We start from the raw sequence: 15,543 nt of genomic DNA on the forward strand, positions 1-15,543 counted from the left end.
TGGGCAGATTACTTAACTTTTAAATTTTTTATTTCAGTATTTACTTGTACTATTTTGTGGTGTACAGTATAAATACATTCATATACTACACAATGATTCACTTAGAGTAGATAGCATGGTTTCATACCTGTTAGTTCACCACTTCTCTTCCCCCCCCTCCCCAACCTCTGGTAACCATTATTCTATTCTACCTCCATGAGAACCACTTTTTTTTAGATTGAACATATGATTGAGATCATGCAGTATTTGTCTTTCTGTAACTGACTTACTTCTCTTAACATAGTTGTGTCCAGTTCCATCCATATTGCTGCAAATGATAAGATATCATTTCTTTTTATAGATGGATAGTATTACATTGTATGTATATACCACAGTCTTTTTATCCATTCATTCATTCGTGGCCATTTACGTTGATTCCATCTTTAAGCTATTTCAAATAGTGCTGTGATGAACATGGGAGTGTGGACATATTTTTGATATATTGATTTTATTTCCTTTGCGTATATACCCAGTAGTGGGATAGCTGGGTCATAAAGTAGATTAATTTTCAGTCCTCTGAGGAACCAGCATACTGTTTTCCACAATGGCTATACTGATTTATATTACCACTAACAACCCTTTTCTCCACCTCCTCGTCAGCATTTGTTATTTTCTGTCTTGTTGATAATGGCCATTCTTACTGGAAAGAGATGATATTTCTTTGTGGTTTTAATCTACATTTCCCTTCTGATTAGTGATTTTGAGCATTTTGTCATGTGCTTGTTGGCCATTTGTATGTCTTCTCTTCAGAAATATCTCTTCAGGTCCTTTGCTAATTTTTTAATTGAGTTATTCTGTTTTTTGTTATTGAGTTGTTTAAGTTACTTATATATTCTGGATATCAGCCCCTTGTCTGATGTGTAGTTTGAAAATATTTTCTTCCAATCTGTAGGTTGTCTCTTTGCTTTCTTGATAGTGTCCTTTGCTATGCAGAAGCTTTTTAGTTTGATGTAGTCCCATTTGTCCTTTTTGCTTTAGTTGCCTGTGCCTTTTTAGTCTCATTCAAAAGAGCACTGCCCACTCCCATTTTGTGTAGCATTTCCCCTATGTTTTCCTCTAGTAGTTTCATAGTTTCAGGTATTAAATTTAGGTCTTTAATCCATTTTGATTCAATTTTTGTGTATGGTGAGAGATGGGGTGTAGTTTCAATCTTCTGCATACAATATCCAGTTTTCTCAGCACCATTTATTGAAGGGGCTGTCCTTTCTCTACTGTATATTCTAGGAAACTTTGTTGAAATCAGTTGGCTGTAAGTGTGTGGGTTTATTTCTGGAATCTTTATTCTGTTCCATTGGTCTAATTGGCCATTTTTATGCCAATACCATGCTGTTTTGGTTACTATAGCTTTTTAGTGTACTTTGAAGTCAGGAAGTGTGATGCCTCCAACTTTGTTCTTTTTGTTCATGATTGTTTTAGTAATACGAGATCTTTTGTGGTTCCATTCAAATTTTAAGATCATTTTTTTCTGTTTCTGTGAAGAGTATGATTGGTATTTTGACAGTGATTGTGTTGAACGTGTAGATTGCTCTGAGTACTTAACTTTAACATGCTTCAGTTTTCTCTTCTGTAACATAATGATAATAGTGGTTCTTACCTCAAAGTTTTGTAAGGATTAATTGTTAAAGGTACAGTTATCATTTTTACATTTATATTTAGCATAAAGCTTGGGAAAATATTGCTGATTATTAGTTAATTAGCTTTGAAAGAGGGGCTTTTAATACAGCTCTTATTAGCCAAAATTAACTGCAAAAGGCAAGAGAGCATGTTAAGATGAACCAAAAAGTCAAAGTTAACTGGAGGAAGCAAGAAATAGTTTCTGTTATTTTCACCATTAATCAAATACATTTGTAATTCAGGTAGGGGAAACAGCTCTAACAAGCTAAATGAATAGTCTGTGTGAGTGTGTGTGAAAGTATGTGGGTATATTTTGAGTCTAGAAAGTCCCTGACATTAACCACTAAATTTTGGACAAGTCACTTGACTTCTTAACTTCTGTAAGTTTCAATTTATTCAATAATGTAATTAGTTGGCCTAATTATTAGTTGTCTACATATTTCTAATATTCCTTCTTCTTCTATGCATTCCATGACGATATGATTTAAATTAGCATGACACGAGGTGCCTTGAAATGACAGGATCTCTGTTTTAAAAAATTTAGATGATAGAATTGCCATTTTCAAGACATTATACTATGTTTTTGGTTTTGTGTTTTTTTTTCCCCCTCTTTCTGTAGAAACAGTGGTGTGGATTCACCTTTGAGAGAAAGAAACTCCTTTGTTCTTGGATGGGGGAGACAATAAATGGTCCTTGTTGTTTTTTAAAAGTAAAACTAGATCCTATTCTGAGATTGAAAGCTTCAAATAAGTAAAAGCTAAAGTGACTGGATAATAAAGTAACATCAGAATAATATCTTTGCAGGAAGTAAAATTAAATTTATTAAATCTAGTCATAAAGATTTGTTACCAGGGTACTAGGGTAGGTAAACCCTGTATAGAAATAGAGGAAAATGTTGGCAGGCCAGGGCCTAAGATGAGAAGAGAAACATACAAGAATGTGGCTGTACTCTGTGAGCAGGTATATCTAATACATAGCTTTAAGAGTGTTTTATGCATAGTAATTTATTTGTATTATCCCCAAATCTGCAGTAGGTTTATTAAATATTATAATCTGATCTAATGTGTAATAGTGGGAAATTGAGACAGGATTTTTGTCCATATAACTCTCAGAGCAATAAAGGAAACAGCAGTGGACAACAGAAGGATTTCTGTCATTAGATGGCTTACAAGTGATATACAAAGTAAAATCAGGTAAATTCCAACAACAACAACAAAACGTCTAGACCCAGAAGGTATCATGAGTAAATTTTACCAAACATTTAAGGAAGAATTAATACTAATCTTTCACAAATTCTTTCAAAATCATAAGAGTATGCAACACTTCTTATTCTTTTTTTTTTTTTAAGTTTTATTTTGTCAATATACATTGTGGCTGATTATTGCTCCCCATCACCAAAACCTCCCTCCCTTCTCCCTCCCCCCCTCCCCCCCAACAATGTCCTTTCTGTTTGCTTGTCGTATCAACTTCAAGTAGTTGTGGTTAACACTTCTTATTCCATGAGACCAGCATTACCCTGATACCAAAGCCAGACAAAGACATCACAAGAAAAAAAGCTACAGAACAATATCATTTTTGAATATATGTAAAAAATTCTAAACCAAAGCCAGCAACAAATAAAAAGGATTATACACTGTGACCAAGTAAGATTTAATCCGGAAATTCAAATTGGTTTAACATCCATAAATTAAATAGTGTAATACAGCATATCAAATGAATTCAAAATAAGAATCACATCATCATCTCAATACATGCAGAAAAACTATTTGACAAAATCCAATAACCTTTCAACTAAATAAACTAGGACTAGGAAGGAACTTTGTTAACCTGACAAAAGACATATATAAAAACCCAACTATAACATCATTTTAAATGGTGAAACAATAAAAGCTTTCTCACTAAAAACAAAGAACAAGATAAAGATGTTTGTGTTCACCAGTTCTATTTAACATTGTACTAGAAATTATAGCCAAGTAAATTAAAAATAAATAAATAAAAGTCATCCATATTGGAGAAATAATTTTAAATAGCTTTATTTACATATAACCATGACATTATATGCAGAAAATCCTCAAAAATCCAACAGACAAGGTTAAAACTGATAAATGAGCTTAGCAAAGTTGCAGTAAACAAAATTAATATAGAAAACTAAATTATACACTACTAAATTAATATAGAAAACTAAATTTTATACACTACTGGAAAACAAAGAATGAGGTTAATAAATAACTTTATATACAATAGCATGAAGTAGAATAAAATATTTTTAAATGAATTTAACAAAAGAAATGTAAGACTTGTATACTGAAAATTGCAAAACATCATTGAGAGAAATTGAACAAGACATAAATAAATAGAGAGATATCCCATGTTCATGGATCAGAAGACTTAATATTGTTCAGATAGCAAGATTTTCCTAATTGATCTACAGACATAAAACAATATCTACCTAAATCCAAGCTGGCTTCTTTGCAGAAAATGACAAGCTGATCCTAAAATTTATATGCAAATGCTAGGAACCCAATGTAGCCAAAAGAATCTTGAAAAAGAAAAACAAATTTAGAGGACTCACACTTCCCAATTTCAAAAAATGTCCACAAAATTATGGTAATAAAGATATTATGGTTCTAGCATAATAAGATTATATACAGATGTAGATATATAGATATAGATATAGATATACATGTATAATCAGTGAAATAGAATTTAGGGTCTATAAATAAACTCTTACATTTATGATAAATTGATTTTCAATAGCAATGCCAAAATAATTCAGGGAAGAAAAAATAGTCTTCAACAAATCATACTGTGACAGCTGTATATCCACATATAAAAGAATAAATCTGAACCTTTACTACAGACCACATACAAAAAGTAACTCAAAATAGACCAAAGACCTAATGTAAGAACTGAAACTATAAAATTCTTACAAATAAATATAGGTATAAATCTTCATAACCATGAATTAGGCAATAACATATTAGACATGACCACAAACGCACAAACAGCAACAACAACAAAAAATAGATAAATTGGACATCATAATTACTAAAAAGATGTTTGTTTTAATATATACCATCCAGATAGTGAAAAGGCAACCCACAGAACAAAAGAAAATATTTGCAAATGATACATGTACAAAAAACATTTACAACTCAACATTAAAAAGACAACCCATTAAAAGTGAAGAAAGGATTAGAATAGGTATTTATCCCAAGAAATGGCCAGAAAGCATATGAAAAGATACTCTACATCCTTAGCCATTAGAGAAATGCAAATCAAGACCTTTACAGCTACTAGGATGACTAAAATCAAAAAATGAACGTTAATAAGTATTAGTGAAGATGTGAAGAAGTTAGAACCCTCATATACTGCTAGTGTGAATGTAAAATGATACAGCCACTATGAAAAACAGCTTGATAGTTCCTCAAAGTTACACATAAAGCTACCATATGACCCAACAATTCTATTCCCAGATAAATATGCCCCAAAAATGAACTTAAAAATATAAACTATATTGGTTGGAAAATGATTAGTTTTTCTAATTTAAGGAGAAGTAAAGAAAGTTTATTTTTTGCTCCCCTAGACTACTTGACCTTTTTTTTTTTCCCAATATTATGAGTATATTCACTGCAGAATCAGGTAGTGTGATTAAATCATGACAGAAAGGGATACAGGACTATTTTATTAAACCCATGTTGCTGGATGGAGAAAGTCCAACCATACAGGTTTCTTTTTTTTACACTCCATCACATTGCTCAAAATCATGCTATATTTTAGCTTTATACAGAGATACATGTTCAAAGAATAAAGATAGCACAAGCTTTACCATTATTGCTCATATTTCTTCAAGACACACTACACTGGGTGAGAGTCCTAGACCAATGTTTACTACCTCTCCACAGAGTATGTGGTACATATTGCAGAATATTGGGATGTGTTGTCTTATCAAGAATTCTTGGTTTTGTTTTGTTTGTTTGTTTGTTTTTTCTTCTGGCTTGTATTTCTGATAGCAGATAGTGATATTTATACTAGCAGCAACAGCAGCACAGCATATATGTCTGTTTTATTGCCTGAGGGTAAACTGGAGAGTGTACTTCTGAGGTCCCAACTTCCACCAATGTCTGCTGAGTATAATCCTCTTGCTGGAAATGGAAAAGTAAGAAGGGCAAGAGCATGCAAATTATTTTTATTATGACCAGATGTTAGAAGTAACATTTTTCAAGCACATCCTGGTGGCCAGACATCCAAGGATTGGGACACCATAGGCAAAATTAACTCGCCAGTCTTCTAAACACTCAAAGCCAGATTTCAACCACACATGTTTTAAACATAGCATTATACCCTAAACTTGAACTGTTTAATTAGAATCAGTTGCATTTGCCAATGTTATATCTAAGGAGTAGATAATGTAACTACTCAACGAAGCAAAGAATGACGTAATGATCACGGAATAAAAGTTTTGACTCCATTTTTTTGTTTCTGTGCTTGACCTTTAGAGGTTTTGACCTAAGAATGGGGATTTTTCTCAGAAGTCCCTCACTGAAAGTTTATAGCAAGGGGATGCAGGGGGGTGGGGTGTAGGGATGCAAAGATGTCTGTCCTTAGTCAGAGTTATTAATGTAAATTTAGGGTCATAAAATAAACCCTATGATTATTTTTAAATCCTATTATTTTATATTTTATATGCTTTTTTTCTGTTACTTCATAACAAAGCATTCCTTAAATTTAAAATCTCAGAATCTGATAAAGAAATAGGTATGTATTACTTAGAGGAGTTAAAAATTCTACAATCTAAGTGAATTAGTGATAAACAGAATAGAAAGATCTGAAATCTGATTCCAAGTCTAACGCATGAAGGCCCATTAAGAAAATAACATGCCCAGACCACCTTCCTTTTTATACACAGTAAAACATCAGAATGCATAGAAAAGTAAAGACTAGAAAATTCCAAAATAATGTATTTGGTATCAGTGCACATGGAGAATAGCATTAGATATGGTGGTTATCTGAGAAATCTACCATAGAAATTCCTGGAATAAGGTTTTGTGACCCAAAGCCAATAGGCTATTTACTACCTTTACTGCTGGCTGTATAATTTTAATAATCGAACTGATTAGCTAAACAAGCATTACCATGCAGCTGCAAAACCCTATGAAATTGTAGACAAGCTATTAAATGATGATTTATGAAGTCAGCTTTTGTTCAACCAAGTGATTAAAATTTCATAAGTTGGCCTATTTAGCTCTGAATTGGAGACAACCAGTCAGAAAAAAAAAATATGAGAAATAAGCTTATGACAAGATTCATGTCTCATATCCTAATAGGCCATTTATTCAATTGTCAAACAATTTTTCAAATTTCAGTGGTAGTCACTTCAGGGAATATAAAATGACATAAAATGTGGGCCCTGCCTTCAGGAGGTTTATTTAGTCTAACATGTAAGCCAGACTTTGTACACAAATACCTACTTTACAGGGCATGGTGGAGGCATGAATATAATACTGCAAAGGTCAGATGTGGACAAAAATACTGCCAGTTGAGGAGCTAACAGAAGGCTTCCAAAAAAAAAATGAGATAGTATTTTATTTGGCCTTGATGCTATGCAGTGTTTTAACAAAACGACATAGAAAATTACTTTTGTGACGTTGGTGCACAAAGGTTTCTTTATCTGGATTAAAAGGCAATACCTACGAAAGATCATATTCATAAATTGAACTTTATCAGAAGTTATCAATAAGAGTATGAAATGGCAAGCTACAGCATTAGAAAATATATTTGCAACACATATATCTGACAGCAGATTCATGTACAGAATGTTTAAAAAACTCCTATAAGTCAATAAAATAATTTAACTCAATAGAAAAATGGGCAAATGAATTGTACAGGTATTTCACAAAAGTCAATATCCATATTGAAAATAAACATATGGAAAGCTGTCCAACATTATTTGTTACCAAGAAAATGTAAAATTAAAACCACGATTGGTTACCATTATACAGTCAACAGAATGGCTGAAATAAAAGACAGTCATTATAAACTTTTAGCAACAACAGAGAGAAGTTAGAATTAACATGCACTGCTAGTAAGCATGTGAATAGAATAGAAAACTCTTTGTTAGTGTCAACTAAAGATATACCGTCATCTAGCAATTTTACCTCTATGTATGTAGGAAGAGAAATGTGTGCACATGTGTACAAAGACATACAACAGTTTACACAGAAGCATTATTGTAATAGTCCCAAACAGAATAAATCCAAATGGGAAAATAAGTTGTGGTTTAGTAATCAATAGAATACTATACAGCAATGAAAAATGAATGAATCCATACTACATGCAACAGTATGGATACATCTTAGAAATATGAGTGAGCCAATAAAGCTAAGCACATAAAGGAATTATTGTATTTACTCTTTCCTCTCTCTCTCACATATATATTTACATATATATATATATATATATATATATATATATATAAAGCAGGCAAACAGTCTATTGTGTTAACTCTTGGGATAGTGGTTACTTTTGGAGAAGATTGGAGAACACTGAAACGATCTTATGGGGTTCTGTTAATGTTTTATTTCTTGATCTGAGTGGTGATTACCCACTCAGTGTGTTCGTGTTCTGAACATTGATTGAGCTTTACAATTATGCTATGCATATGACATACTTCATTTTTAGAAGTTTATTTAAATGGTTTAAATTCTATATCAGACTTACGCAGTTATGTAAGAGAATGTAGAGGTGATCTTGGACAGGCACATTACCAGTGTGAATTCTTATAAGTCCTTCACGAATTCTCACATGAGGGCTAATCTGTGGAAGAATTCATGAGATTCAGTGGGAGAATTTTTGCTAGTTGGATGGCTGTGTTTTCTCTTTCTTGTGTGAATATCTCTAGAGAACTCTGAAATACATTCTCAAATTTCAAACATGTCTCTGCTAAAAGGCATTGCTGAGATTGCTCCCCAAGGAAGACCAAAAACAATTAACAATTTTTCTAACACTGGGGATCATAATACCTCCTTTCCCTCTCCATCTGAAATTATAAAAAGTATCGGATTATGTTATGGCATACATAGATTACATATAAATTATAATCTTTAAATTAAAATAATTTTGGAATTTCATATTTATTTTTTTAAAGATGAAGGAAAAACATAATACTTGCTTTTGACATAATTAGCCCAATTACATTTCTAAATCATATCCTTACAGAAGTCCCAAAAACTTAATTCATACAATCAAGATTTCCTAATTGTTCTGATTATTTATGTTTAGGGTGCAATTAAGTTTATAAAGCAAATGAATAACAGAGATGCATATATTCATTGGAACACTATTTATTGAGTGCTTATTATGTGCCAGAATCTTTCTTTATGTTAATATTTCTTAATTCCCACAACAACCATCTGAAGTAGGTTTCCTTATTGCAAATTCATGAATATGGAAATTGAGAAATAACTTAAGTGACTTGCTCAGGATCTAATACCTACAGTGTGAATAGAACAATTGCAGAACTTGCATTCACCTCTCCAGCTTAAGAGACCTTGTTCTTTCCACTATAAAATACTCCCTCTCTTTGTGATAAGAATAAATGGAACAGAGCAGGAGCTCAGGAAGAGCTCAGAAAGAATTGATCAGGAAAGATTTTGCATATTAAGTGGCTCAATGGCAGTTTTAAAAGGAAGAGTGAAAGTAAGCCAATTGAAGGACTGAGGAAGAGCAGAGCTACCTACAAATAAGGATTAAATTGTTCTTGAGCACACTACATTCACAAAGTACAAGTAGTACATCATAGCTATAATCAGAGTGAAAGAGGAGGCATTTGATTCAAGGCAAAGGCTATATCATGAAAGGCCTTGGATCCATAATGAAGAGTGAACATCACACTGGTATTGGTGAAACCCAGAATTCAGATAGTCACTTCAGTGATCAGCACCTCATTAAATTACTCTACACTAGTTCAATAATCATAATGTGAGGTGCTTCTTAAAATTTTAAAATAATATTCATATATCAAAATATTAACCAGTTATTAAAACCATTCCACTGCATATACCACTCTTTTGCCTCTCATTCTCTTCATCAAACAGGACTAAACCCAGATCTCTGCATACTTCATGCCTGAAATGAACACGGAGGAGCAAAAATACACAACCTCACTGGCAGTTTTCACTTTAAAATTATGATCACTAATTTTAGATGAGGCCTTAATGCTTTGAAGTAATTCTATTATTCTATTATATATTTTTTTACTCTCTTCTTTCTCCTTTTTTATTTCAAATTTTTTCTCATCTCTTCAAACTTCCAACACCTCCTCTTTAATCCCCACTCTCAGCTGATAATTCTGCTTTATATTTCACCAGAGATGTTGAAGAATTAGAAAAGAATTTTCAAATGCTCCCACCATCCACAGCTACCCACCTACCTACATCTGGGCCTATCTCTGTGCCAAATTAGAGACATCTCTCCAGCAATTGTCTCCTCTCTCTTCTATAATAACAATTTTACCCTGTCTAATGGATCATTCTAACCAGAATAAGAAAACAGGTTATTTCTCCAAAATAAGCCTTTTTAAGCACATTTTATTTCTATTTACATCTCCACTGTTTTTTATTTGCAGCAAAACAACTTGAAAGTTTTTTGCGTACCATGTGCCCAATCTCCTCCCTTCCATCCTCTCTTGAACCCACTCAAATCAGGCATTTTCATCCACTCACTCCCTAGACAATCTCATCCAATGTCTTGTCTTTTAAATACCATCCAGATGCTTATCTCTCCTAAATATACACCTCCTAAGCTCTCTCTCAAACTCTAGGACCATATATCAAATTACATCCTCAATATCACTACTTGGATGTCTAATAGACCATTTAAACTTAATATGCCCTAAACATATGTATGGGGGTATGTTTAAAGCTCTGGTTTTAAAGCCCAGGCTTTTGTCTAAAGCCCCGACATACACCTCCAATAAAGTAATTTTGCACATTTCCTCATTTCAGATAATTGTCAACTCCATTATTGCAGACCTTCAGTGTGTTCAGGCCAAAAAATTCTCTGTCATCTTTGACTTAACCTGCTCTCTTACATCTCGCATCTAATCTTAAAAGAAATTTTGTTGAATTTAACTTTAAAATATATCTAGGATCCAATCATTTATCACTATCTCTAACTAATGCCACATTAATTCAAGCCAACAGATTTCATTTCTTACTTGAATTATTGCAATAGCCTCTAAAATGATTTTTTTTGCTTCCGTCCATGGAACCTTTCACTATATTCTCAATACAATGGCTAGAGTAATCCTATTGAAAGGTAAGGCAGCAGAATATACACAGATCTCCTGGGTTGCATAAAGTCTGGGGCAAGAATGAAGAGCAAGAACTGTGAAGTTACCCTAAAAGTTGGCAGTCATGCTAAAGAGCAGAGGAAGATCTCCTACAGTCTGGAAAGCACAAACAGAGATAAACCATATTCATGAATAGAAGAGTCAACATTATTGAATGGTCTGTTTTACCTGAATTTATCTATAGATTTAACACAATTCCTATCAAAATTCCAGCAGAAATTTTTGAAGAAATTGGAAATGTAATTCAAAATGTATTTGTGAATGCAAAAAACCTAGAATAACCAAAATAACTTTGAAACAAAAGAAGAAACTTGGAGATATTACATACCTGATTTCAATACTCACTGCAAAACTACAGTAATCAAGACATTGCAATATTGGCATAAAAATAGACAGGTCGATGGAACACAATACAATGTGCAAAAAGAGACCCACACGATCAATGCATTTTCAGTCAATGCACCAAGTCATTTTAATGGGAAGAGAAAAATCTTTTTAACAAATGGTACTGAAACGACTGGATTTCTGCATGAAAAGAAAATGAACCTTGACATTATACCCTACATCACAAACCTATACATAAATCTCAGAACCATAAAGCTTCTAGAAGAAAGCACAAGAGAACACCTTCATGGCCTTTATGCAGGTAAAATTTCTTTACAGATTAAGAAAGTACTAACCACAAGAAAATATTTAGATAAAATGGGCTTCATCAAACCTAAATTTTCTATTCAATAAAAAAAATACTATTAATAAAATTAACAGGCAAACTCCAGACTAAGAAAGAAAATGCATGTATCTGAAAAATAATCATATTCAAAATACTTAAAGAACTTCCAGAAATCAACAATAAAAAGCCAAACAGCATAATAAAAAATGGAGCAATGATGAACACACACTTTTTAAACAGGCATTCATCTTCATTATTCAAAAAGGAAATGCAAATTAAATCTGCAAAGAAATGTCACCACACAGCCACTAGTATGTATGTAATAAAAATACACACAATACCAAAATTTGTGAGGATGCGAAACAATTGGAATTCTCACACATTGCTGGTGAGAGTGTAAAATAATAATTTTGAAAAACTATTAGGTAGTTACTTGTAAAGTTAAATTCACATATACCCTATGATACATAAATTTCAGTCACAGGTATTTGCTCAAGAGAAATGAAAACATGTCTAAAAAAGATTTCATTTACCATATTCAGGGAAGTATTATATACAAAAGCCCAAAACTGAAACAATCTAAATGTCCATCAAAAGCAAAGTGAATCAAAAAATTATGAAAAACTCAGAACGGATTCTATTCGGCCATGTGAATTAACAAACTGATGATACTTGCATAACTTGGATGAATCTCACTAACATCATATTAAGCAAAAGTAGCTAGGCAATCCATGTGTGCACACATGCACAGAGATACACGCACACAAACACAGATACACACTCTACTATTTCATTAATATAAAGTCACATAATTGGCAAAACTAAGCTTGGGTGAGAGAAATCAGAACAGTGGTTACTTAAGGGGGATGGAGGGAGGGATTGATTGGTACTAAACAAGAGAAATTTTATAGAGAGAAGGAAATATTCTACATCTTGTTTTAGGTACTTGTAGAATAGGCATATACCACTGTAAAACCTCAAAATTATCAAACTTTTATGAACTATACATTTTATTATATGAAGTTAAATATAAATGAAAAGTCAACCTCTGATGATTTATTTCTTTGAAAATTTAAAATTCCAACATCAATCCTTTTTTTAAAATTTTTATTGTAACAAAGTTGATCGTACGTATCTGTGGGGTACAGAGTTGAACACTGATACTCTTGTGCAATATGCAATGCTCACATAAGAAATAATTATTATATTCAATAATATACACTATCACAAATACCAACATCAATACTTAATATCCCTTCTCTAACATTTATCGTTAGTACTTATCCCCTCCAGATGTATTAAATGCAATTACTGGTACTTATTTATTTTCCATGCTCCCCCAGAATATTCACTTCATGAGGTGAGGTAGCATTGTCTGTTTTATTCATTGGTATGTCCATAGGCCTAGAACATTGCCTGACACATAGGAGGTGCAAAATAAATATTTGTTAAATAAATGGATGGGTGCTAGATTGAAAGGTATTAGAATACATATATTCATTACAGTGAATCTAGAATTTTATCCCTGTGTAGCCCTAAGAAAAGGAACACTTGGAGATGCCTAGGTAAAGGACCTAGTGTTTCAGTTTTCACTGTCACATAAAGGATTGGGTAGACTGCATTTTATTTTCCTAATATAAATGGCTGCATTTTTAAAGATTAAATGTCTCTGAATGGCATAAGTACTAAATATTTATCTAGCAGTGAACTTTGGTTGAAGGACATATATCAAAATTATGGGGTCAGTTAAGGAAAAAGTCAGATTACCCCATGTTATATTGAATAAACTAACAATTATAATTAACATTTAATTGTTCACATAACGAATTTGCAAATACTAATGTGAGATTTGCCTAAGGCCCCAGAGAAAATCAGTGATTAGCATTCACACCAACTAAAAAGTTTTAATGAGAGAGATGGGGGGAAAGGAGGCATTGGTGTTGTTTCTTTCTAAAAGTTTCTCCGAGTTATATGTGAACACAATAGGGCTTTGAGCCCATAATTGTACATTTCTATGTAGATACTAATATGGAAGTGGTTCGGGACACCCCTAACAGGTCCCCTGGAAGCCAATCACTAACTTTCCGTGTAAGAATCATCTGTAATCCTGACATCTATGGTCTACTACTGTTAAGATGTCGATGTATTTTCTAATAAAAATCAATGTAAACATGCAACTCTTTGTATAACAATGACCTTTTTTTTTTTCACTTAACATAATTTGGTCTTTTTTTCTTATTTTTAAAATTTTATCTTATTTATTCATTCATAGTCTTGGGAACACTGTGATGGGAGGTAAAATTTACATATATGCAACTTCATGCTTGGCTTAGGATTCAAAGCAGGCCTCTAGATCATGTACATTCCTCATTTTTTCTAATTTAATTTTTATAACATATAAGGAAGTGTGAGAGAGACTCCTGACAACACTGGATGGGACTATTGTAGAACATGTGATTCTTCAAAGGAAATCATAATGTGCTTGCTCAGAATCTCTTTTCTTGTGAGTGATAATTCTACTAATAATGGTACAAATCTAACTGGTCAACATTGCCAATGATACTGTATTAGTAATGAGAAGCGCATTCCCATGGGCTGTTCTTGTTGAGAATACAATCAAAACCTACCCCATACACACATAGCAACAAAGCTCTTTAATAATAGTGAAACTAAAATGAGGAGTCCGATAGGCTTAGCTTTGCAGAGCACAATTTTTCCTTTACATGATTAATATATAATTCTATTAGAGATTTCTGTATTACAGTGCCTCTAGCAGTAATAATTTGGCTAAAACGTTTTAGTATGCCACATCTAAAATATTGGCAATTGTAGTATACAATTAAATGATTCTTCTAATATCCTGGAATCTTTCAGTTCTTTGATCTTCTCTCATCCAGTGACCTAGTCCTCCATGCAACCTCAATCATGCACTTCCATGTACACACCCTGGACTTTGTCAAAACCAACAATTACAATCTCTTCATAATCTCAATTTCCTCTGTCTCACTCTCTACCACTTCATATCTTTCCAGGTTACTTTCTCTAGTACCTCGATTCCAACAAGTTTCAGTTTTCACAGGACCTCTAAATTATTTATTCACCTTTTCATATAACTCTCTGGATGCCACTTCTGTTTTTCTTACCAAGTTTAGTTTATTCAGTTTCATAAAAGTCACTCACTCGCACACACCCTTACTCCTTTGTCTCTTTTTACTCATAGTTCTCTCGTGACAAAACTGTAACAATAGATAAATCCAACTCTCTTCCTACAAGATTGCAGCAGAACATAACTGGAGAGAGATCTAGCCTGGTTGGTCTCACCTTAAATTTATGCTCATTATTCTCAAGTACGTCTTTAATACTGCCAAGTAATTCAAGTATATTTCCTACTCCATTCTCTCCCGAATCTCTGAGAGTACTATTTCATACTTTTTCTTCTCTCCTCAAAACTCCTAACACCTCCTTCCTCATCTTCATTCTTAGCTTGATCAGTAGAGAAATTCTATAGCCTCCCACCATCAAATCTACCCACCTGCCTGCATTGATGCCTAAATGCTCTCTCATCTCTCTAGTCATAAAAAAAATTTCCTCTTCACCAACTTTTTCCTCCAGCACTGTTCTCTTTCCTGAATTCCCTTGCCCAAATATACAAATACATGTATAAATATATATATATATATATAATCTCCTTAACTCTAGACCTAGAGTTAGATATAAAACTGTCTTAACATGTACAAATGTAAGCTGCTGATCTTCACCTGAATTTATAGCAACTTTTGTCTTTCTGGTTGTTTAAGCTAAAAAGCTAGTAGCCATCTTTTTCTTGCCCACTTTTCTCTCACTTCATGTCAGTTTGTCAGGGAATCCT

The sequence above is a fragment of the Cynocephalus volans genome, chromosome X (assembly GCF_027409185.1).
Source record: "Cynocephalus volans isolate mCynVol1 chromosome X, mCynVol1.pri, whole genome shotgun sequence".
NCBI classification, from domain to species: Eukaryota; Metazoa; Chordata; class Mammalia; order Dermoptera; family Cynocephalidae; genus Cynocephalus; species Cynocephalus volans.